At 35.2% G+C, this 26,525-nt stretch overlaps 1 long non-coding RNA gene across 1 annotated transcript in view; it reads right to left on the bottom strand.

Annotated features, from left to right (window-relative positions):
- Positions 1 to 26,525, bottom strand: part of LOC137660141 (uncharacterized) — a 184,549-nt gene that overhangs the window by 64,557 nt on the left and 93,467 nt on the right. Inside the window, exons 5-6 of the long non-coding RNA XR_011047621.1 lie at positions 4,191 to 4,347; positions 3,741 to 3,898 (exon numbers count right to left, since the gene is read on the bottom strand). This is a non-coding gene — a long non-coding RNA (uncharacterized lncRNA). The remainder of the gene's footprint in view (positions 1 to 3,740; positions 3,899 to 4,190; positions 4,348 to 26,525) is intronic.

Consider the following 26,525-nt stretch of genomic DNA (forward strand, 5'->3'; position numbering starts at 1 on the left):
TCGCTAAAATAGAGGGTGAGAAAGAAGAAACGCTGTTGGACCATCATAAAATAATAACCGAATGTGATACAGGAAAGGAAAATTGAACATTAATTCTAGATTAACCAACAAATTAAAATAGATGGCAGTAACAGTTCTAGCTTAAGGTTAACCAAAAGTGGATTATTTTGTATAAAAATTGCACCATGACATCCAAAAGCGTTGGTACAAATAAGACAACCACCTCTATGTAAGGATGCAAATTAATGAGGAAAATGTTGCTTTTGTCTATAACAATACAGGATGACAAGAGAAGATGGAAGTCTTTGAGGTCACAGGGGAAAAGGTTCATTATAAGGGTGATGTATCTGGACATTGCCTACTTACAAAAGGAATGAGGTTCCCAAGAGCATGTTGCTTGTGGCTATAACAATACAGCATGACAAGGGAAGATGGAAGTCTTTGAGGTCATAGGGGAAAGGGTTCATTATAAGGGTGATGTATCTGGACATTGCCTACTTACAAAAGGAATGAGGTTCCCAAGAGCATGTTGCTTGTGGCTATAACAATACAGCATGACAAGGGAAGATGGAAGTCTTTGAGGTCACAGGGGAAAAGGTTCATTATAAGGGTGATGTATCTGGACATTGCCTACTTACAAAAGGAATGAGGTTCCCAAGAGCATGTTGCTTGTGGCTATAACAATACAGCATGACAAGGGAAGATGGAAGTCTTTGAGGTCATAGGGGAAAGGGTTCATTATAAGGGTGATGTATCTGGACATTGCCTACTTACAAAAGGAATGAGGTTCCCAAGAGCATGTTGCTTGTGGCTATAACAATACAGCATGACAAGGGAAGATGGAAGTCTTTGAGGTCATAGGGGAAAGGGTTCATTATAAGGGTGATGTATCTGGACATTGCCTACTTACAAAAGGAATGAGGTTCCCAAGAGCATGTTGCTTGTGGCTATAACAATACAGCATGACAAGGGAAGATGGAAGTCTTTGAGGTCATAGGGGAAAGGGTTCATTATAAGGGTGATGTATCTGGACATTGCCTACTTACAAAAGGAATGAGGTTCCCAAGAGCATGTTGCTTGTGGCTATAACAATACAGCATGACAAGGGAAGATGGAAGTCTTTGAGGTCATAGGGGAAAGGGTTCATTATAAGGGTGATGTATCTGGACATTGCCTACTTACAAAAGGAATGAGGTTCCCAAGAGCATGTTGCTTGTGGCTATAACAATACAGCATGACAAGGGAAGATGGAAGTCTTTGAGGTCATAGGGGAAAGGGTTCATTATAAGGGTGATGTATCTGGACATTGCCTACTTACAAAAGGAATGAGGTTCCCAAGAGCATGTTGCTTGTGGCTATAACAATACAGCATGACAAGGGAAGATGGAAGTCTTTGAGGTCATAGGGGAAAGGGTTCATTATAAGGGTGATGTATCTGGACATTGCCTACTTACAAAAGGAATGAGGTTCCCAAGAGCATGTTGCTTGTGGCTATAACAATACAGCATGACAAGGGAAGATGGAAGTCTTTGAGGTCATAGGGGAAAGGGTTCATTATAAGGGTGATGTATCTGGACATTGCCTACTTACAAAAGGAATGAGGTTCCCAAGAGCATGTTGCTTGTGGCTATAACAATACAGCATGACAAGGGAAGATGGAAGTCTTTGAGGTCACAGGGGAAAAGGTTCATTATAAGGGTGATGTATCTGGACATTGCCTACTTACAAAAGGAATGAGGTTCCCAAGAGCATGTTGCTTGTGGCTATAACAATACAGCATGACAAGGGAAGATGGAAGTCTTTGAGGTCATAGGGGAAAGGGTTCATTATAAGGGTGATGTATCTGGACATTGCCTACTTACAAAAGGAATGAGGTTCCCAAGAGCATGTTGCTTGTGGCTATAACAATACAGCATGACAAGGGAAGATGGAAGTCTTTGAGGTCATAGGGGAAAGGGTTCATTATAAGGGTGATGTATCTGGACATTGCCTACTTACAAAAGGAATGAGGTTCCCAAGAGCATGTTGCTTGTGGCTATAACAATACAGCATGACAAGGGAAGATGGAAGTCTTTGAGGTCATAGGGGAAAGGGTTCATTATAAGGGTGATGTATCTGGACATTGCCTACTTACAAAAGGAATGAGGTTCCCAAGAGCATGTTGCTTGTGGCTATAACAATACAGCATGACAAGGGAAGATGGAAGTCTTTGAGGTCATAGGGGAAAGGGTTCATTATAAGGGTGATGTATCTGGACATTGCCTACTTACAAAAGGAATGAGGTTCCCAAGAGCATGTTGCTTGTGGCTATAACAATACAGCATGACAAGGGAAGATGGAAGTCTTTGAGGTCATAGGGGAAAGGGTTCATTATAAGGGTGATGTATCTGGACATTGCCTACTTACAAAAGGAATGAGGTTCCCAAGAGCATGTTGCTTGTGGCTATAACAATACAGCATGACAAGAGAAGGTGGAAGTCCTTGAGGTCACAGGGGAAAAGGTTCATTATTAGGGTGATGTATCTGGACATTGCCTACTTACAAAAGGAATGAGGTTTCCAAGAGAATACCTTCAATTGAGAGTTGACAGAAACACACACGTAACACCCAAGTACTCTATTGCTTAAGGAAAGAAAAACTTCAATTAAATTTGAAATATCAGTCATGTTACATTAGGAGTGGCACTTCTCAATGGTAACAAGGATCAAATGGAAAGAATTAAAAGTTGAAAGGCAAAAATATGAATAATATATTGCCAACTATTTTGGACAAAGCACCTTCAAAAATGAACTAGAAGTTTATCCAAACAGGCAAAATCTTCATTTAGAGGGCAATCACACAAAAGACTGCCAGGTATATAATCCCTAAACATTTCATATTACCAACTGAATAGTCAACCAAAAGGAAACCAAGTGAAATAAGAAGTTGATCAAGACAGAACCTGAAAAGACATAAGATAAAATTTTTTCAAGACTACTGTATATGAGTCTTTGGATCACACTGACAGATATGATTTATGAATTTGTGCTATATAAGACAATACTGGGGTCTGTGAACCCATTTCCAGTGCAGGAAAACTGAGCAGCTATGATAAACAGTAAAGGGTAAGAGACTGGACAGCAGACGGAAGAAAGGAACCTGGAATTGAGATAAAGTAGAACGATATATGGAAGGTGCTAATGGAATGCTGCAAAGACTTAAGCAATGCCTACAGTGCCCTGGAGGAGGGGCACTGATGGCACAGCCCTCCTACAAATGGAAATATGCGTCAACATGGCAGTCGAGACATCAATTTTATAGCAAACTGGAAGGGAAATATTTCCATTGTAGCATAGGAGCTGTGATTTGTGATACAGAATTTCAGCTATAAGACCCAGAGCTCTAAATAGGATCCTTCAGAGCAGAGGTGCAACTTGGGAGGAAATCCCCACTGTTATACAATTAAGTTTAAAGACATCTGATAAAGAGGAGAAATTGTGAAAGGAAGTATGGTACAGCCAATATCCAAAAGGACTGTGGTAACATGCAGTGCTATGATACTGGACCCACACAAGGCTAAGATTAAAATGATTTAACTTCAATACTCACCTAATACACTGAAATAAACAGCCTATGATTGTTTGGAACTAATATTAAGATTGCTTTGAAAATTAATACCCTCTTCACTAAAGTAACTTTTTTATTCTATATAATATACAGTATTACACTTTACCAGAGCATTAAAATGCACAACCACCTACCAGTGCTTAATCAAATATCAAAGGATATCACGTGATGGAAAATATTAAAAAAAATTAAAACCATCAGTCGTGGTGCCACGTGCTACAGTTACATTGGAGGTGGCTTCCTGGCAGTATGTTGTTGGAGGTGGCTTCCTGGACCGTTACTCATGACATTCCTGAAAAACCATTTGAAGATATTAGACATTTGTCATCAATTTCAAAACAGGTTCACATAAGATTCATTAAAACTTCAAATGTGACAAAGAACAGGATAGGATATATCCTTTGTTAACTTCCAATAATATTAAAACCTATCTTTCACTTGTTTAGACCAGACCTTTAGTACTATAAAATTTATATTCCCAGAATAGTCACTATTGACAGGCTGTGGCTTGACATATAGCATAAATTAACTAAGGTTATAATATAGCAAATGAAAACTTTAACAATGAATCAAAGAATACTAACTACTCCACCAGCAGATTCAAGGCAGAAATCCACGGTTCCTCCCCCTCGAGAAGCTTTGGCTTCTTCCTCCTCTCCTCTGAAGAGGGAGTGAGGAGTTCCTCATCAGCGGAAGCTCAGCATAGTCGTTCCGCTTCCAAAAGCTTGATAGTGTATAGATCTGAAAGTAAATAAATTTTTATTCCAAATATTACATGTACAGTATACTGCTAAGTGATTTACATAATTTATAAAGAAAAAATAGCAATTTCTTCACACAGACCTCATATGACATTTTTGTTTTAATTTGTTTTTTCAAGCACATTTTGCAGTATATTTCTTTTAAATTGCTTTAACAGCCTTAATTTTCATCAGAGAGGGGTCAGATTGGTCTCATTCTCTTGGAAAATGCCTGAAGTTTCTCAAAAAATTATCAAAAATATGCAAAAAAAAAAATCAAATAGCAGTTTTCTGCAAGGACGTACCGGTACGTCCATGGGCGTAAAGGGATGAGTTTTATGAAACGTACCAGTACGTCCTTTGGGGGTAAAAGGGTTAAGGACCAATTACTCATCGTACAAGTTCCATTCAGTATGATTAACTAATTCATCTCAAAGCTTGCATACCAGATGCAACCCTAGTTGGGAAATCAAGATGCTAAAAGCCTAAGGGCTTCAACAAGGAAAATAGCCCAGTGAGGAAAGGAAATAAAAGAAAGAATGTTGTGCCTAAATGTACTCTCTAGCACAAGAACTCTAACCCAAGACAGTGAAAAACCATGGTACAGAGAACTACGGCATTACCCGAGACTAAAGAACAATGGTTTGATTTTCATACCCCACTCCATGTGAGGGACATATATTGCTTTTCTTGAATGTTTCTTCGCCTCCTGCTGCCAAACCTTCCAATCAATTCATCTTAGTCATTGCTGGGCCAAATAACTTGAAATTTGGCACAGAGGTCGAGTGGGTAAATACCCAAATGCGTTTAAATTTTTTCTTTTGATACATATCAAAATAATTTTAGTTTTTTTTTGCCATTTTCTGACAACATAAATTATATTCTGGTCTCCTGTGCCCTGGTATTACAACCAAATGAATTGAAATTTGAAACAGAGGTGCCCTAGATAAATACCAATAAAAAGACTCAACATTTTTGGAACAGGTTTCTTCAAAATGGTTAATTTTGCAATTTTTTTTTTATTTTTAGACAAAAAATTTACTTTTTTGGCTCATGTGCCCTCACATGTAAACCAATATGATCTGAAATTTCGTATGATATATGTCCACAAGATGTAAGTCACATTTTTTTGTATACATTATGTACTTTAAAATCATTATTTTTAGATTTTCGACTTTTTATAGACCAAAAATTTGCATTTTTTGCCTCTTATGCCCTGATATTTAAATGATATGACCTGAAATTTGGTATGGAAATACCTATAATATACGCCCACAGGACGTTAATCACGACTTTTGCTTACACCACTTCAGAATTATTTCTTGTAAATCTATCGGGGATCTATTTCTGGAAAAGATTAATATAGTCCAGTACATGGTTGCATGGAGAGGGAGATGTTGCCTTTCTAATGAAGTGTCCTTTTTCTAGAAGAGTTGCTTACCATAACTAAAAAATCTATTCTACCCCTACCAAGTGAGAAGAAGCCACTGAACAATTACAGTGCAGAGCTCTTCTAGGAGGACACTCCAAAACGATTGTTCTCTGATCTTGGATAGCGCCATAGCCTCTTTACCATGGTCTTTCACTGTCTTGGGGTAGAGTTCTCTTGCTTGAGGGTGCACTTGGGCACACTTCTATTTTATTTCTCCTTGTTTTTCTTAAAGTTTTTATAGTTTATATTTGAAATATTTATTCTAATGTTGTTACTGTTCTTGGAATATTTTATATGAATTGTCAATTACTTTTCTTGAAGTTTCCTTATTTCCTTTCCTCACTGGGATATAATCCCTGTTTGAGCCCTAAGGCTTATAGCATTCTGCTTTTCCAACTAGGGATGTAGTTTAGCAAGTAACAACAATAATAATAATAATAATAATAAATAGTTGAAAATCCAACAACACTCATTCCAGTGTGGGCAAAGATCCCTCATTTTCCTTAAACCATTTGTATTTTACTTTTCCCCGACCAACCACCCCCACACGAATATGGAGTTACCAACCCACAATCAATGATACTCTTGTTTTGACAAAGATGATCAAACAGTAAGCGAACAATGTGCTTTGTGAAATGTTAAATGTTCCCGAATGATCATAATACGACTCTGGAGGTCTTGTAGAGAGTAGGGTTCCCCTGCTGTACGGGACACGATAAGCAGCCCTTAAAGTAAAGTAAAGAAAGTCATTCCTGACACTTTCATCCGAGACTGCTTTAAAAGATTTTAGTCTGGATTTTAGGGTTTAAAGGCCACTCATGAATGGCAGAAGCAAGGGACATTAACACGCTCCTGAGAATTACCATACATACATATGATCAGCACCAAATGCCCTCTTCACCCAAGCTAGGACCAGGGAGGGGTAGGGAATGGTAGACCTGTAGGTTCCACCAAAACCCCCATCCTTAGCTCACAAGGATGGTGAGGTTGCAGACACTACAAGAAACTATCATGCTCGAGCAGGTATTGAAAACCTGTCCAGCAGATCGCCTGACAGAGGCGTTTTCAAAAGACTAATTCCCTAGTACCATCGCAAAGGGTTTTGGTAGCATATTGGAAATGTCCCTATCTAGCAATCTGCTGGACTAGGGTTTGAGCCCAAGACAGTGGAAAACCATGGTTCAGAGGCTATGGCACTACCCAAGACCAAAGAACAATGGTTAGATTTTGGAGTATCCTTCTCTTAAAGAGCTGCTTACCATAGCTAGTCTCTCTTCAACCAAGAGAAAAATAGCCAGTGAACAATTACAGTGCAATAGTAAACCACCCTTTCAAAATTGCTGGAATATGTCATTCTTGAACAACTATAGTCCATTTTTTTTAGCGAGGCAGATTTGCACCGACTCGCAGCGGTGCCCTTTTAGCTCGGAAAAGTTTCCTGATCGCTGATTGGTTAGCGAGGCAGGTTTGCACAGACTCGCAGCGGTGCCCTTTTAGCTCGGAAAAGTTTCCTGATCGCTGATTGGTTAGCGAGGCAGGTTTGCACAGACTCGCAGCGGTGCCCTTTTAGCTCGGAAAAGTTTCCAGATCGCTGATTGGTTAGCGAGGCAGGTTTGCACAGACTCGCAGCGGTGCCCTTTTAGCTCGGAAAAGTTTCCTGATCGCTGATTGGTTAGCGAGGCAGATTTGCACAGACTCGCAGCGGTGCCCTTTTAGCTCGGAAAAGTTTCCTGATCGCTGATTGGTTAGAATTATCTTGTCCAACCAATCAGCGATCGGGAAACTTTTCCGAGCTAAAAGGGCACCGCTGCGAGTTGGTGCAAATCTGCCTCGCTAAAAAAAATTGACTATAGTTCGTCACTTTTAAGATTTTGAAGTATTGCCAAACAGCCGTTCAGCATACAAACAATTATATTTCATTTGCTGTTGTAAATGATCGGCTGGAAACGATGGATGTAAACAAATTTGGGTAAAGTTTTGGATTCAACCAAATTGGGAAATGTATTATATTAATATATTTTCCTAGTAAAGCACGTGATAACAAAACACTTCTTCTCAATACATTATTGTCGCTAATGCATACTTACAGAGAAAAAAAATATTGCAGGAATTGAAGGTCTTGACTTTTTCTAAGTTTAGTGTATATCTTTCCATGGGCACGCAAGGTAGCTCTTGTTCGTTTGTATGTCTGTTTTCATCTTACTTGGCTCCGCCCCATTGCGTAATGTGACAATATTTACTTGAATGCGCATTTGCTCCTCCCACTAATGTCGCTCCTCCAATCAAAATACTACTGGGTTCTTTTCAAGGGTTATTATTGGACGATTCATTGGTCTCTCAGTCTTGTTTCAAGGATCTGTTTTTCGTGCAATATAACATTGTGAACGATACTATTTTGTTTTTTTCCCTATTTCATTATGGGAGAAACCCGTGATTGTCGTTTGTTTTCGGTTTTCAAAAGTTCCGGTTTCTATATTTTCATCACACGTCATTTTACTGTCATGGATCCTCCGGTTCGGTTGTGTGAAATATGTCGTTATTCCTATTTTGATGTGATCGGCCGATTTCATGGGAATTATAATGGAACTCCTGAAGTAGTGAATCGTTTTCTAAGGGAGCATTCCGTATTACCTTTAAGTGTCCAGTGTGGTAAATGTGATTCGCCTTTACATTTTCGTGAGGATAGACATGTGTGGTATTGTACCAAATCTGAATGTATTCCAGTACTTGATGATTCAGAAGAGGGTCAACCACAACCTTCCACATCTTCATCGTCATCTTCCGTTTAAGGTAAGAAGTGATTTAACAAAATATATATATTCAAATTTACCCCTGGTTAAAGGGGGGGTCGCAGGGGGGGCGAAGCCCCCCCCCGGTAGGGGTACAGGGCCCCTAGGTTAGGTTAGGTGGGTTTGTTAGGTTCTGTGGTGCCCTGAAAATTACTGTGGCCTTAAGGGGGGGTCGCAGGGGAGGCGAAGCCCCCCCCGGTAGGGGTACAGGGCCCCTAGGTTAGGTTAGGTGGGTTTGTTAGGTTCTGTGGTGCCTTGAAAATTACTGTGGCCATAAGGGGGGGTCGCAGGGGGGGCGAAGCCCCCCCCGGTAGGGGTACAGGGCCCCTAGGTTAGGTTAGGTGGGTTTGTTCGGTTCTGTGGTGCCCTGAAAATTACTGTGGCCTTAAGGGGGGGTCGCAGGGGGGGCGAAGCCCCCCCCCGGTAGGGGTACAGGGCCCCTAGGTTAGGTTAGGTGGGTTTGTTAGGTTCTGTGGTGCCCTGAAAATTACTGTGGCTTTAAGGGGGGGTCGCTGGGGGGCCCTACCCCCCTCCCCCCGGTAGGCCTAGTTAGGGGTATGGGGGAGGGGTGCTGGAACATTAATTATTCATTTATTGCAAATATCATTCAATGCCCCAACACCCTCCCCCCCCTTCCCCCACCCAAAACCCCGGTTCCCAAAGGGTGTCCCCCATAATTGGTGGGATGAACTACGGTATACATAGTAAATCTCTAAATCGGTTGGTTTGCAGTCAAAATAAACGTTAAATTCATTGAAACCACACTATTTCTGATGCAACAAATATATTTTTATTGCATTTTTCCAAATTTGGCTGAAACTAAAAATTTACCCAAATTTGGTATCTTGATATTACCCGATCTCAGCGCTTCTTTCAATAGTTGTGCACAAACTGCTACTTAATGATTTACGGCCCAATGGTATCGAAGATCAAGCCTTTGAGTATCTAAAAGATTACTTGGTTGACAAACTACTGTCTACGAACTGGAAACTCATTTATCTTAAGACCATTTAAAAAGAAGGGTACCCAAGGGAAGTGTTCTAGGCCCAGTCTTATTCTGTACCTATTCTTTAGATCTATCAAATGTATGAAGTGGAGTTTTAAACTGTTTGCGGATGATACACAACTTCACTTTTCATAAAAGACATTGATGATACCGCTGAAACTTTAAACCAGGTTCTTATCAGTGTTAGGGAATGGATGACAAATATACAACTAAATTAGAGAAAAACATATTTACTTTTGGCGACATACACAAATATCAACAACTTGATCCCAATATGAAGTAAATTTTGTGACCTAGAGGAATCACTTGAGTAATGTATCTCTCAGTGTTTAAAGTCATAATGTAGTAAGAAACACTGGATATCACCTTAGAAACATTGCTTCAGCAAAGAAGTAACTGGATGAGTATTTTGTACAGAAACCCGTGATTAACTGTGTTCTTACCAAGATTGACTACTGGAACTCCATCCAGGACATCTACCCAAAGTGCAACTTATGGAATCACATGGAATTACAAATCATAATAAACAAGAGGAGCAAGATTGATAAAAGGTGTCCCACCCTGAGAAAGGATCATTCCTATACTAATTGAATTAAATTGGCTGTAGGTTAGGACATATCTACTAAGCTAAAAGACTGGGCAATCAATGTAGGGTTAGGTGGGCGTCCCTTATATTAGGACATCTTCTCGACTTACTACAACTCTGGCACAACGGCAATCAGTCGATATTTTCTATGCAACTACCAACGATTTTTCTATACCCCAAACAGTAACATACTTTATAAATACCTTAAAATATTCTATTTTTTCCTTATTTCCTTTCCTCACTGAGCTATTTTCCCTGTTAGAGCCCCTGGGTTTATAGCATCCTGCTTTTCCCACTAGGGTTATGGCTTAGCAATTAATTATAATAATTGTAATTATAATTTTAATAAAAATAATTTTTTTTTTTTTTTTAATAAAGGGGTTCTCAATTTAAACATTTGGAGGCAAACTCAAATGAAATCAAATCTCTTATATTGTATCAATATTCATAATAAATTTATCATCTGGTAGTTTACAATTGATATAGTAAAAATAAAATATATAATAAATCTAATAGAAAGTTTCTACAGCGAGTGATAATGTACGGTCCATAGAAATGGGCTTTACTGAAATGGCTACCCGTGGCCATATAGGGTTACTTCTCACTGGATAATTCACATTACTAATTAAAAATGGCTGGTTTAATTTGACATGACTAAAGCACGAACTAACAGACACCTTTGACAAAGCATTCATGCAAATTTAAATAGATACGATATAGAAGGAACGACCCTTGTCACAATTTCGTACATTATGTATACAACACTTATTTGACAGTATGGATGGTATGTATGTATACCATCCAAAAAGATTAGGAAATCACTTACATTAAGGAATTTTTTGGGCAGGACGAGTGGCGTAAGAAAGTGGAATTAAAACCTTCCGTAGTTCACAGACTGAATGACAGATTATTGACAGTTCAAGGACCAGTGATCGGTGGCCATGTTCGATTCAAACTGTCACAGTCACACCTTTCAGGTTTATCTTTACAACGGCTCCTCTAGGAATATTGGGACGTATTTTAGAGTTTATTCTTTATGAAGTTATATAAATTATAAATTTAACTTGAGTAACTCTCCATAGTCTAATCTCAAGATATTTTATAGTCTTTTTTCATTAATTCTCCCTTAGTGTTAATTATAATAATAATAATAATGATAATAATAATAATAATATTTGTGGACACAGTAATATAGGACGAACATGTTAAAAAAATAAACACTTTAACTTATAGTCAGGATTTATTGAATTGTTAAAATAGAAATTGATGATATAAATAAGTTGAAACTGCTTGCTGTAAGGCTCATTCATAAAAAAAAACTATAGTCTAAGCTTTAAAATTCTTTCATATAAAATATATTCTTTTGTAAACAAGTACAAAATAAAATTATCTACAAGAAATGGAATGTGTTATATCCCATATATGTTTTATTTGACTATAGATTTAAAACTCATGAAGGGTTTCTAGTCATCTTGTTTGGTAAAACAAGTGGAAAAAACATTTTCAGAATGCTATTGGTGTTATGGCTTATAAAACATTAATATACCATTTTAAAGGTAATGCTAAGTCTTAAGATTTAATATAGATGATAATTAAGGAATATTCCATCCTAGAGATAGCTAATTATAGATGAAAACCATAAAAAAATGATATTTGTTGTTAGCAGACGAATTAATTTAGGGAAACTAAACTAAATTAATAAAACAATACCTTATAAATTGGCCCATTCTATCATGTAAATTTCGACTTTAATTTTGATACTACGGTTCCTGTAGTCTATTAAATGATTTAAATATATTTATAATTCAATTTAGACTGGTAATTTCAAGAAATTCATGGACACAGCGATGGTATGGGCACCTATTGGCAGTAGAAGTAACTATTTATATAACTATATAGACATATATTAGATACTATATGGCAACTTTATATATCCAAAGAAGGTATTTGGTGCAAGACATGCACTATCCTATCATTGAAATTTAAGACGAATCTATTAAAAAAATAAAATTACTTTTATTTGGAGTTACAATATATCCAATTGTGAAGATAAATACTGAGAAAAAAAAATCAAAATAGAAAATTTACTAGCCACTTCTAGCAACTTCACCCTTGCCCATACTAGTCATCAAAAGAGCTATTGTTTAAGTTTTAAAATTCATATAGATAAAATATATTTTATGTACAGAAGTAATACAAAATATATTTATACAAGATTATAAACTCTTTTAGATGCCATTAAAGCCCTATTTGATTGTAAAATTAGAAATCTTGAAGGTATTTTGCTCATTTCTTCTGGTAACACAAGTTGCTGACTCTGTTTCAGAATTCCATCTGCTATATATTTTACCAAATATGATTAGCAAAGCACGTTTAAGATTTCTAATTTTACAATCAAATAGATCATTATTAGTATCTAAGGAAATTTTTTAAGTCAAATAAATATATTTTGTATTATTATTATACATAAAATATATTTTATATAGTAGGAATTTAAAACTTAGACTATGGGTATTCTAATGAATACTCTCAGATAGAAAAGTTACTAATAGTTTTTTAAATTCAATTTTTAAATAATTTTCCTCTTAGTAATTGCATACATTATTACTCCAAAGAAAAGTAATACTATTTGTTAATATATTCGTCTTACATTGCAATGATTGAATAGTGTATGTCTGGCAAAAAAAATAGCCTCTTTGGTATACAAAGTTGCAACTAGTATTATTTTTTTGCAATATTTTAGTTACTTTTACTGTCAGCAGATGTCCATACTATCACTGTCCATGAATTTTTTGAGATTACAAGCCTATTATGAATAATATATATCGATAAATCATTCATTCGAATAGACGGCCAATGTCTAAAGAATTAGAAATCAAGTTTACAAAATACAATTAGACAATTAGTAATAATCTATTTTAATAATTTAGTTTTGTTTCTCCAAATAAATTCGTCTGCTAACAATAAAACTCTACGTTTTAATGTTTTCATCTAAATACAGTTGTCTCTAGATTGGAATATCCTTAAATGATTAATTATATTAAATTTTAAGGCTTTAAATTGCCTTTATAATGGTTTATTAATGTTTTATAAACCAAATGTTATTTTTGACACGTCACCATCACCCTTGGAAAATGCTTTACCACTTGTGTTACCAAACACGATGACTAAAACCACTTCATAATTTCTAATTTTACAGCCAAATCAAACATTAATTTCATCTAATACATATTTCTCTAATTTACAAATCTATTTTGTAGTACTATTTTCCATAAAATATATTTTATATGAAAGGATTTTACAGTTTAGACAATAGGCATTTTGATGAAGACTCTTTACCGAGAGAAATATTTCTAGCGATTTTTTTATTATGTTTCCAGATTAAAGTAATTTTGATCATTAATAAATTATCTTTATTATTATCTATTTTTCTGAAGCTCTCGTCATAAGGAAAAATAGCCCAGGGAAGAACATATGTACATGAGCGTAGATACACACGAATGATGTTTTATATATATATATATATATATATATATATATATATATATATATATATGTATGTATTTATATATATATATATATATATATATATATATATATATATGTATATATATATATATATATATATATATATATATATATATCCATATATATACCCTTTCTAGGTGTGGATATCTTAACATGGTGAAAAGGTTTGCGTATTATTATCATTACTTGCTAAGCTACAACCCTAGTTGGAAAAGCAGGATGCTATAAACCCAGGGGCCCCAACAGGGAAAATAGCTCAGTGAAGAAAGGAAACAATGAAAAATAAAATATCTTAAGAATAGCAATAACATTAAAATAAATATTTCCTATATAAACTATAGAGCTATGATAGCTATGCTATAAAAAGAGTCAAAGCCACCCATACTAGGATGGTTTGCTGTGAGTGATCAGACAAAAATCTCCCACCATCACTGAACCGCAGTTGGCCAGTGACAAAAAAACTTGCCAAACCCCAGACATGAATAAGGACATGTCTTAGACATTTGTCCTCCAGTGGACTAATAGCGGCTATATAAGTTGTTTGATATATATATATATATATATATATATATATATATATATATATATATATATATATATCCCATACCTCTTCCCCTAATAGATAAACAATGACTGAAATTAGACAATGGAAGGAAACAGTTATAGAAAAGTAGATTTATCATATATATATATATATATATATATATATATATATATATATATATATATATATATATATATATATATATATAGACCTAACTACGTATAAATGTGTGTATGTATATATTTTCATACCTACATGTGTGGATTATTATCATTATTATTATTATTTGCTAAGCTACAACCCTAGTTAGAAAACCAGAATGCTATAAGCCCAGGGGTTCCAACAGGGAAAATAGCCCAGTGAGGAAAGGACAGAAGGAAAAAATAAAATATTAAGAATAACATCAAAATAAATATCTCCTCTATAAACTAGAAAAACTTTAACAAAACAAGAGGAAGAGAAATAAGATATGAGAGTGTGCCCGAGTGTACCCTCAAGCAAGAAAACTCTAACCCAAGATAATGGAAGACCATGGTACAGAGGCTATGGCATAACCCAAGACTAGAGAACAATGGTTTGATTTTGGAGTGTCCTTCTCCTAGAAGAGCTGCTTACCATAGCTAAAGCGTCTCTTCTACCCTTACCAAGAGGAAAGTGGCCACTGAACAATTACAGTACAGAACCCTTTGAGTGAAGAAGAATTGTTTGGTAATCTGTGTTGTCAGGTGTGTGAAGACAGAAGAGAATCTGTAAAGAATATGCCAGACTATTCAGTGTATGTGTAGGCAAAGGGAAAGTGAACCGTAACCAGAGAGAAGGATCCAATGTAATACTGTCTGGCCAGTCAAAAGACCCCATAACTCACTAGTGGTAGTATCTCAGCGGGTGGCTGGTGCCCTGGCCAACCTACTTTCTAAGCCGTAGTTCTTTAACGTATGTGAAGCGCGAAATAATAATAATAATAATAATAATAAATAAAACAAACAAAAAGCAGGAGGACAAGGGAAAGGTGGGGTGGCTAAGCCATGACTCAGCTCAGCCGTGTGTGCGTGTGTACGGGTATACATATGTGTACGTATGAGTGTGTGTGGTGGTTGAAGCCGAATGGTTTAAGGGAAAGGGAGTGTTTTCGAGTCGATCAGCTGATTGTCTGAGATCAAATATTCTTACGTATATATATATATATATATATATATAGAGAGAGAGAGAGAGAGAGAGAGAGAGAGAGAGAGAGAGAGATTTTGCTTTTAAGACTTTGGGGATCGCGGTTAAAGGTTGAGTTCCTATTAAGCAGCCTACTTATATTCAATCCCTATTCTATTTATTCCTTCCCACATATGTATTATTTGCATTTATTTTATATCATTCTATGGATAAAGGCATTATACGTATCATCTTTATATATATATAGGCTATATATATATATATATATATATATATATATATATATATATATATATATATCCCATACCTCTTCCCCTAATAAGTATTGTTGAAATAATACCTAATAAACGTAAATAAACAAGAGGCCAATAAAACAACAATGTTAATGACTGAAATTAGACAATGGAAAGAAACACTGGCATAGAAAAGTAGATTTATCACACACACACACACGCATATATATATATATATATATATATATATATATATATATAGACCTAAGTATGTATATATGTGTATGTATATATGTATATACTGTATTTACATACCTACATGTGTGTGAAGTTTATCTCTCTACGCCCTGGCTCTTTAACGTATGTGTAGCCCGAAATAATAATAAAAATAATAGTATAATAATAATAATAATAATAATAATAATAATAATAATAATAAAAATAATAATAATGTGTGTGTGTGCGTGTGTGTATAAGCCTATATATATACTTAGTGGTCAAGTCTGTCTATCTGCGCCTTCAATCATTAATATTTGTACCCAGAAATAATAATAATAATACTAATGAGAGAGAGAGAGAGAGAGAGAGAGAGAGAGAGAGAGAGAGAGAGAGAGAGAGAGAGCTTGTTTTAGACATGAAAGCATATCTGTATTATTATTATTAGCTAATCTCCACCTCTAGTCGGAAAAGCAGGTTGCCATAACTCCAATAAGACCTCCAACGGAGAAAACAGCCCAATGAGGAAAAGAAATAAGGAAATAGATAAATTACAGAAGTGAACAATTAGAATAAAATATTTTATGAACAAGAGAACACATTCCCAAGACAGTGGAAAACCATGGTACAGAGGCTAACAACAACAACAACAACAATAATAATAATTTCCTATAAATGTTGTGAAAGTAATTCATGGCGAAGCAACATTGCACATAATAAAGTAATACTACAAGAATGTACAGTACAGGAGAGTACATCACATAAGACTTAAAGTACTTAAAAGTACTTTGGTAATGTTCTTAAATAGTCACTTATCTAAAAATCTCGAATTTGAACGGCAAATGGAAACTGAGAAGAAGAAGCACTCAAAGAGAATTTGAATAACTTTAATCGGAAATAAACGATGAAATATCAACAGTTATGTCAAGAATGATAGAATTAAAGCAGATAGATAATATATTTCAGGAAGATAATACGAAATAAGGACACAGAGAGAGACAGCTGATTTCCGCCCCCTTCGGCCTTCGGGTGTCGGAGTGAAGAAGTAATAAGTTTCCCGGCAGGCCACGAGACATGAGTAACGATCTCTCTCTCTCTCTCTCTCTCTCTCTCTCTCTCTCTCTCTCTCTCATGAATACCTTAGATGTGAAACCTTGTATATACAATAGTTTACATATCGACGCTCTTATACCTTATAGATATGTTTTCTTTTTTTATATCAAAATAAGGGTTTTAACTAAATGCCAGAGAAATAGAACCATATGTCATATACGCGATTTTTATAAAGGACGGACGAGAGAGAGAGAGAGAGAGAGAGAGAGAGAGAGAGAGAGAGAGAGAGAGAGAGAGAGAGAGAGAGAATAGTTTACATATTGACGCTCTTATATCTTACAGATATATTTTCTTTTTTATATCAAAATAAGGGTTTTAACTAAATGCCAATAGAGAGAGAGAGAGAGAGAGAGAGAGAGAGAGAGAGAGAGAGAGAGAAACAGGCGACGTAAATTGTGTTGTCTAGGGAACATGGTAACGAGAAAATTTGCCTTCTGCCGCCAAGATATAAAAAAAAAAACTCTTATTTCAAACCTACTGTTATAACATGTACGGCTGCTCGCTATGGGCAAACTATACGCGAGAATCGATGAGACATATCACAGTCATTCACAATGATATCCTAAGACGCCTCACCAATACCCCGAGGCACCATTCAGCTTCAGCGATGTTTGTTGAAAATAGACTGGATAACCTAAAAACCATCATTCGTTGCTCTATAGTAAGTCTCACCTCCCGCCTACGATCTAGTGAAAATCCCCTAATTCAAAATGTGCTTGCAAGTGCAGCGAGAATAAAATCCAAAATGTGGGAAACCTGGAATACGGAAGCTTCCAGTACAATGAATTGTATTCACTAATCTTTGATAGTGTGGCCGTGCCAAATCTTCAACACTAAATAACTTAGGTATGATACCCAGTAATGTTATGATAACGTGTTTTATTATGTTATATCTGTGTTGTCTGGAAGTCCTGTATTTCCTTCACACCACCTGCTCTGTGACTAGATTTTTTTTCCCCAGAGCTCTATCATTATTCAAGCAATTATTCTTCCAACATAATTATCATTGTCATCGCCATTTTTTTTCCTCCCACTCTTTTTGTTTGCTGATATGCATGTTATCATCATTATTAAGCGTTAATGCTATTGTGATTTTGTTACCCAGACCTTAGAACTCTGTGGTCATCCTGCTAATTGATGTTTGTAATATATCACTGATATTATTGCATATCTCATCTTTTTTTTACTGATGTCAAAAATGTAAGGTCACTGTACCCCTATTGTAATTCTGTATATGGCTTTTGCTGAAATAAATATTATTATTAATTAAAAAGGGATTTAATATGCTATAAATGGTCTAGTTTATATTAAGAAAACATTCCTTAAGCCCTTGAAATGCAATTCCGTTTCACAAAGAATTGTTTGCCAAAATTAACTTCAATTTTAAGCACGATTTTCTTGACTTATATCTATGCGTAATTAACATAAGCCAACATATATACTCAAGGATTTAAACATAATGAATTTTGACAACCGTCTTCACCATAGTATTTAAAATCATGTTAAAAAACACGTTTAAGTTTCATATGGGCCTTAACATAATTTAATTTCCAAAATAGCCAGCATAACTGTAATGGAAATTAAGCATATTAAAAAATGTAATAAATTCTAAAAAGTATTTATAGTAGGCTAAGAATTAATGAACCTTAAAAGTGACAGATGCATTCTTTATTCTCTCCCTCGCTATGTAAAGTAGAAATGTCTTCTTATACTTTCTGGTCTTTAGTTTTCGACTATGGCAAGTGTGGAGAGAATTAATTTTTCTTGTGACAATGATCTTGGTAACTGATAAATTATTTCCTTTCATTTTTTTCTACCAATTATAATAATATTCATGATTTATTTTTGTGTAAGTCTTTATCTCTATCACCCGAAGAGCAGGAAACTGTTTATACAGTTCAATAAAGAAGGAAAATCAAGCTCAGAGAGAGAGAGAGAGAGAGAGAGAGAGAGAGAGAGAGAGAGAGAGAGAGAGACTCCCTAATCCCATGGGATTAACCACAGGAAATTGTAGGCCTATAATTCTTTCAAAGCTTCATACCACCACTGCGTCTGCTCCCAACAGTAGGCCTATTCCAGGAAAAGAATTAGACTAAAATAGTTGTTGTTGTTATTAATATTATTATTATTCGTGGAGTAAGTTATACAAATTATCAGCATAGGGCCAATTAGGCAGAGAGAGAGAGTCAAAGTAAAAAACCTTTATTCCATTATAAAATGGTTATTCTGTTACATAACAATATACATTATTTACATAAAATTCACAATAATTGGATTGTAAAAATTTAGGATATATATACATTAAAGTAAAATTCAAGTAAAGAGAGAGAGAGAGAGAGAGAGAGAGAGAGAGAGAGAGAGAGAGAGAGAGAATCAGTACATGATTCATTTGAAATAGGATAGCCACATATCTCTCTCTCTCTCTCTCTCTCTCTCTCTCTCTCTCTCTCTCTCTCTCTATAAAAATGTGTGTGTAGAAATCACGAAAACTGACGTGAATAACACATGAAATATGTATAAATGCATGAACGAATGCATGTATAAATGTACGAATTGTCGAGACAAACAGAGTCGTTTACCAATAAGATATCTTTTCTTGATATAATTACGGGAACAGCAGAATGGGTCCCTAGAGATTGTAAAAATAGCAGGGGAAGGAAGAGAAGACGATGGATCGACGAACTAAGAAACTTTGCGGGTGTGAACGGGCATTGAAAGACCATAAACAGAGACAGTGAAAGGACATGTCTGAGGCCTTTGTCCTGCGGTGGACTAGTAACACACACATACACACACACACACACATATATATATATATATATATATATATGCCTCTAGCATCTGGTATCTGCTTTCGCCTCTCTCTCTCTCTCTCTCTCTCTCTCTCTCTCTCTGGCTATGACGATGTCACCGTAGGTGTGTGCGTATGTGTACATGTGTGCGTGCGTACATGCGGGTGTGTGTGCAAGGTGGAAAACTAGAGTAAGTCGTTTGTTTTCGTCTCTCTCTCTCTCTCTCTCTCTCTCTCTCTCTCTCTCTCTCTCATGGTATACAGTAATCTTGTTGCCATAGGCGTAATCAAATTTGCTTAAACACCGTATGATAAAAAAATGTCTGATAACATTACTGAAATTAAGAGAATCCATAACAATCAAAACAACACAAAGTTACACAAGAAAAAATAGTCTTACCCTTAGGAACGAAGAACGAAGTTCAGTACATCCATTTCGGTTCACTACTCATTGTAGACTGACCGTGCTCAGCTCACCGCATCTGGCCTAGGCTCAAGCCCTCAGGGGCTATCTTGATGTCCGTGAGAATTAGGTTTTTAATAAAGTTTTTAACTAAGTAATCATTAGGAGTGGTAATGAATACTGGAAAATATATATTCAAACAGTCTTTATTAAGGCAGAGATTCTGAATGAATAAACCCTTGCTTTATATATTAATACTTTTCGAGAGAGAATTTTCAAGTCCGTGAGATTTAGCAGACGAGTAACTGTTTTCATATTAATGCATTTCTTGCCTCCTCTGTGTGTGTGTGTGTGTGTGTGTCGCTTTGATAAAAGCATAAATTTCTCATCCCAATTCTCTGAGAGGCAATTTAAATGTATTAATAAATGAATAAACAAGGGAATAACAAAAAATCCTGATACATATCAACTTACAATAATAATAATAATAATAATAATAATAATAATAATAATACAGTAATAATGAAAATTATGGTGATAATAACAATAATAATAATGATAATAATAATAATAATAATAAATGAAAGATATAGATAATGATACAATTGAAAATTGATTGAAATTAAATACTTAAGAAATATATATATATATATATATATATGTCTATATTTATGTATATATATATATATATATATGTATATATATATATATATATATATATTCTGCTTTAAAATGCATTTTGTGTTATGATAGAAAAGGTAAATATATATATATATATATATATATATATTCTGGTTTGAAATTCCTTAAGTGTTATGATATGTAAGGCAATACTTTCAAGCTACTTATTACTTACAATTACTTGCAATCACTCACTTTACAACGTGTTTCCGTATGCAAAAGTATATACAAGTCACACCTACATTAGAAGAGAAAGACACTCCCGAATCAAACCATTGTTCTCTAGTCTTGGGTAGTGCCATAGCCTCTTTACCATGGCCTTCCACTGTCTTGGCTTAGAGTTCTCTTGCTTGAGGGTATACAGTGGCACGCTGTACTATCTTATTTCAATTCTTTTTATTTGAATTTGTTTATACTTTATATATGAAATATCTATTTTAATGTCGTTACTGTTTTTGAGATAATCTATTTTAATTATAGTTTATTTCCTTAGATCCTTTCCTCACTGGGCTATTTTTCCTTGTTTAAGCCCTTGTGACTATAGCATTCTATTCATTACTTCTCTTGTATAGTTTATTGCCTTAGATCATTTCCTCACTGGGCTATTTTTCCTTGTTTAAGCCCTTGTGACTATAGCATTCTATTCATTACTTCTCTTGTATAGTTTATTTCCTTATATCCTTTCCTCACTGGGCTATTTTTCCTTGTTTAAGCCCTTGTGACTATAGCATTCTATTCATTACTTCTCTTGTATAGTTTATTTCCTTATATCCTTTCCTCACTGGGCTATTTTTCCTTGTTTAAGCCCCTGTGACTATAGCATCCTGCTTTTCCAACTAGGGTTGTAGCTTAGTTTATATTAATAATGATAATAATAATGTGAGGGAGTATTGACGCAAAGGGCCTCGGTTAGATTTCGCCAGTTGTGAGATAATATATATAGTATATTTGTCAATTTTTATGATTTTTGTCCAAACTGCCTCCCAGTTCTTACACCCTTCTAACTCTACGCTGAGAGAGAGAGAGAGAGAGAGAGAGAGAGAGAGAGAGAGAGAGAGATCCAGCTATCAGTTATTTCCTATTCGTCTCTCTCTCTCTCTCTCTCTCTCTCTCTCTCTCTCTCTCATATCTATCAGTTATTTCCTATTCGTCTCTCTCTCTTTCCCCTCTCTCTCTCTAACTGATAGCTGGATCTCTCTCTCTCTCTCTCTCTCTCTCTCTCTCTCTCATATCTATCAGTAATTTCCTATTCGTCTCTCTCTCTCTCTCCCCTCTCTCTCTCTCTCTCTCTCTCTCTCTCTCTCTCTCATATCTATCAGTTATTTCCTATTCGTCTCTCTCTCTTTCCCCTCTCTCTCTCTAACTGATAGCTGGATCTCTCTCTCTCTCTCTCTCTCTCTCTCTCTCTCATATCTATCAGTTATTTCCTATTCGTCTCTCTCTCTTTCCCCTCTCTCTCTCTAACTGATAGCTGGATCTCTCTCTCTCTCTCTCTCTCTCTCTCTCTCTCTCATATCTATCAGTTATTTCCTATTCGTCTCTCTCTCTTTCCCCTCTCTCTCTCTAACTGATAGCTGGATCTCTCTCTCTCTCTCTCTCTCTCTCTCTCTCTCTCATATCTATCAGTAATTTCCTATTCGTCTCTCTCTCTCTCTCCCCTCTCTCTCTCTCTCTCTCTCTCTCTCTCAGCATAGAGTTAGAAGGGTGTAAGAACTGGGAGGCAGTTTGGACAAAAATCATATAAATTGACAAATATACTATATATATTATCTCACAACTGGCGAAGTGTAACCGAGGCCCTTTGCGTCAATACTCCCTCACATTATTATTATCATTATTAATATAAGCTAAACTACAACCCTAGTTGGAAAAGCAGGCTGCTATAGTCAGGGCTTAAACAAGGAAAAATAGCCCAGTGAGGAAGGATATAAGGAAATAAACAACACAAGAGAAGTAATGAATAATTAAAATAGATTATCTCAAAAACAGAAACGACATTAAAATAGATATTTCATATATAAAGTATAAAAACTTCAAATAAAAGGAATTGAAATAAGATAGCACAGCGTGCCATTGTATACCCTCAAGCAAGAGAACTCTAATCCAAGACAGTGGAAGGCCATGGTACAGAGGCTATGGCACTACCCAAGACTAGAGAACAATGGTTTGATTCGGGAGTGTCTTTCTCTTCTAATGTAGGTGTGACTTGTATATACTTTTGCATACGGAAACATGTTGTAAAGTGAGTGATTGCAAGTTATTGTAAGTAATAAGTAGCTTGAAAGTATTGCCTTACATATCATAACACTTAAGGAATTTCAAACCAGAATATATTTATATATATATATATATATATATATACATATATATATATATATGTATATATATACACACACGCATATATATATATATATATGTATATATATATATATTTGCCTTTTCTCTCATAACACGAAATGCATTTCAAAGCAGAATATATATATATATATATATATATATATTTATATATATTGTTCTTAAATATTTCATTTCAATTAATTTTCAATTGTATCATTATCTATATCTTTTATTTATTATTATTATTATTATTATTATTATTATTATTATTATTATTATTATTATTATTATTATTATTATCATTATTACTACTATCATCATTATTATTATCATTATTATTATTATTGTAAGTTAATATGTATCAGGATTTTTTGTTATTCCCTTGTTTATTCATTTATTAATACATTCAATTGGATCTCTCTCTCTCTCTCTCTCTCTCTCTCTCTCTCTCTCCCTCAACACAAATTCGTCTGAAAAAATCCTTATAAATATAAATATAAATATGAATATAAATATAAATATAAATATGAATATAAATATAAATATAAATATCGTTTGGTCTAAATAATAATTTTCTTTTTTATCATGGGAATATTGTTAGTAGTCCACTACCGAACAAAGGCCTCAGACATGACTTTCTACTTGCGTCTGACTATGGCCCATCTATGCCAGTCCACGCCCGCAAGCTTTCTTACTTCGTCAATCCATCGTCTTCTCTTCCTTTTCCTGCCTCTCTCTCTCTCTCTCTCTCTCTCTCTCTCTCTCTCTCTTGAAAAAAGACGTATACTATTGTAAAAATGTCTGATATTGTAAGGATTAAAATAACATGTTGCTCCAAGTAACTGATAGAATATTTCAGCTGTTATTTTACGATATGAAATACGATGAAGTTATTTACAATTCTGGCGATTTTGTTATCATGCTACGAGTAACATTTTTTGTATTAATTTTTATACAAATTTTCATCATTATTCGTGTGAATTCTCTCTCTCTCTCTCTCTCTCTCTCTCTCTCTCTCTCTCTCTCTCTCTCTCTGTAAACCTCGTGGCGTAGCGGCAAGCACACTCAACTCAAAGTCTGAGTGACCTAGGCCTAAAAGGTTTAAAGGTCACTCATGAGTGGCCAAGGCAAATGCCATGGCTATGGCCTAGAGGTCAAACTTCCAGCTAATGTTTTTCTTCATGTTGAACAGGCTGAAAAAAAGTCTCCCTTTATAGTTTATATATGAAAGATCTCATTTGAGTTCTGTTGCGGTTCTTAAAATGCTTTATTTTAATTGTTCATTGCTTCGCTTGCACTTTATTTATTTCCTTGTTTCCTTTCCTCACTGGGCTATTTTTCCTTGTTGGAGACCTTGGGCTTATAGCATCGTGCTTTTCCAACTAGGGTTGTAGCTTAGCAAGTAATAATAATAATAATAATGATATTATTATTATTATTATTATTATTATTATTATTATTATTATTATTATTATTATTAGCTACAACCCTTGTTGGAAAAGCAAGATGCTATAAGCCCAAGGTCTCCAACAAGGAAAAATAGCTCAGTGAGGAAAGGAAACAAGGAAATAAATAAACTGCAAGAGAAGTAATGAACAATTAAAAAAAAAAACATTTTAAGAACCGCAACAGAATTCAAATGAGATCTTTCATATATAAACTACAGAGAGAAACTTTTGTCATCCTGTTCAACATGAAGAAAAACATTAGCTGGAAGTTTGACCTCTAGGCCATAGCCATGTCATTTGCCTTGGCCACTCATGAGTGACCTTTAAACCTTTTAGGCCTAGGTCACTCAGACTTTGAGTAGAGTGCGCTTGCCACTACGCCACGAGTTTTACAGAGAGAGAGAGAGAGAGAGAGAGAGAGAGAGAGAGAGAGAATTCACACGAATAATGATGAATATTTGTATAAAGATTAATACAAAAATTATTACTCGTAGCATGATAACAAAATCGCCAAAAATGCAAATAACTACATCGTATTTCATATCGTAAAATAACAGCTGAAATATTCTATCAGTTACTTGGAGCAACATGTTATTTTAATCCTTACAATATCAGACATTTTTACAATAGTATACGTCTTTTTCAAGTGAAGAGAGAGAGAGAGAGAGAGAGAGAGAGAGAGAGAGAGAGGCGGGAAAAGGAAGAGAAGACGACGGATTGACGAACTAAGAAAGCTTGCGGGCGTGGACTGGCATAGAAAGACCGTAATCAGACGCAACTGGAAAGTCATGTCTGAGGCCCTTGTTCTGCAGTGGATTACTAACAGCCGATTATATATATATATATACATATATATATATATATATATATATATAAGACAAATAACCTTATTTGAGTGGATTTCATATGTAGATGATTTGTACATGTGTGTAATGCATTTGTTAATTTTATTAATTAATAAGAAATCGAGAGACGAAAGGTTTTATATGTAATTGAGAAGGAATAGATTAAAACATGGAGAGATGCGAGAGCGACCATTCGGCAGGTGTTATACAAGATGCGCTTACGGTTAGGAATTAAAAGACGCACACTTATATATATATATTATATATATATATAACGTTTATATTGAATAGACAACGTCTTGGTGGCGTTTAGAAAGGACGAGAATGCATTCTCTCTCTCTCTCTCTCTCTCTCTCTCTCTCTCTGAGTCAAAATGTGTGAAGGATGAAATGGAAATCGGAGAAGAAACCGAATCATCTTCCGCCTTTGAAGACTCTCTGAACATTTCTCTCTCTCTCTCTCTCTCTCTCTCTCTCTCTCTCTTTACTTTTCAGGACTGAAAAAGGATGATAATGCACTCTCTCTCTCTCTCTCTCTCTCTCTCTCTCTCTCGGAGTCAAAATGTGTGAAGGATGAAATGGAAATCGGAGAAGAAACCAAATCATCTTCCACCTTTGAAGACGCTCTGAACATTTCTATGAGAGAGAGAGAGAGAGAGAGAGAGAGAGAGAGAGAGAGAGAGAGAATTATGATTGCTTCTTCTTTCAAGAACACGAAGAAAATCTATACGGAATTGAACGAAAAATGAAGAATTCCAAAAATGTCTTCAGCGCCAGTTGGCTTTGCCTCAGGAACGCTTCAAGCGCTGCAAAATTTTACGATTCGAGGCGAAAGAAAACTAGTGTTAATCTTTCATTTTCTTGTCGGTCTTTTTATTTTTTTTTTTCTGTACTTCTTTATCTAGTGGATTCTCGGTCGCTTTATCCGTATATTAATATATATGATAATAAATAAGAAAGTTATTATACGATAGTTTTTCTCTCTATCTTTCTTGGAACCTTCTTACCTGAAGACATATCGACTGAAGGCGAAAAGGAAGTTGTTGCATCTTAATGGAGCTCTC

This window comes from Palaemon carinicauda, chromosome 20 (assembly GCF_036898095.1).
Source record: "Palaemon carinicauda isolate YSFRI2023 chromosome 20, ASM3689809v2, whole genome shotgun sequence".
NCBI lineage: Eukaryota > Metazoa > Arthropoda > Malacostraca > Decapoda > Palaemonidae > Palaemon > Palaemon carinicauda.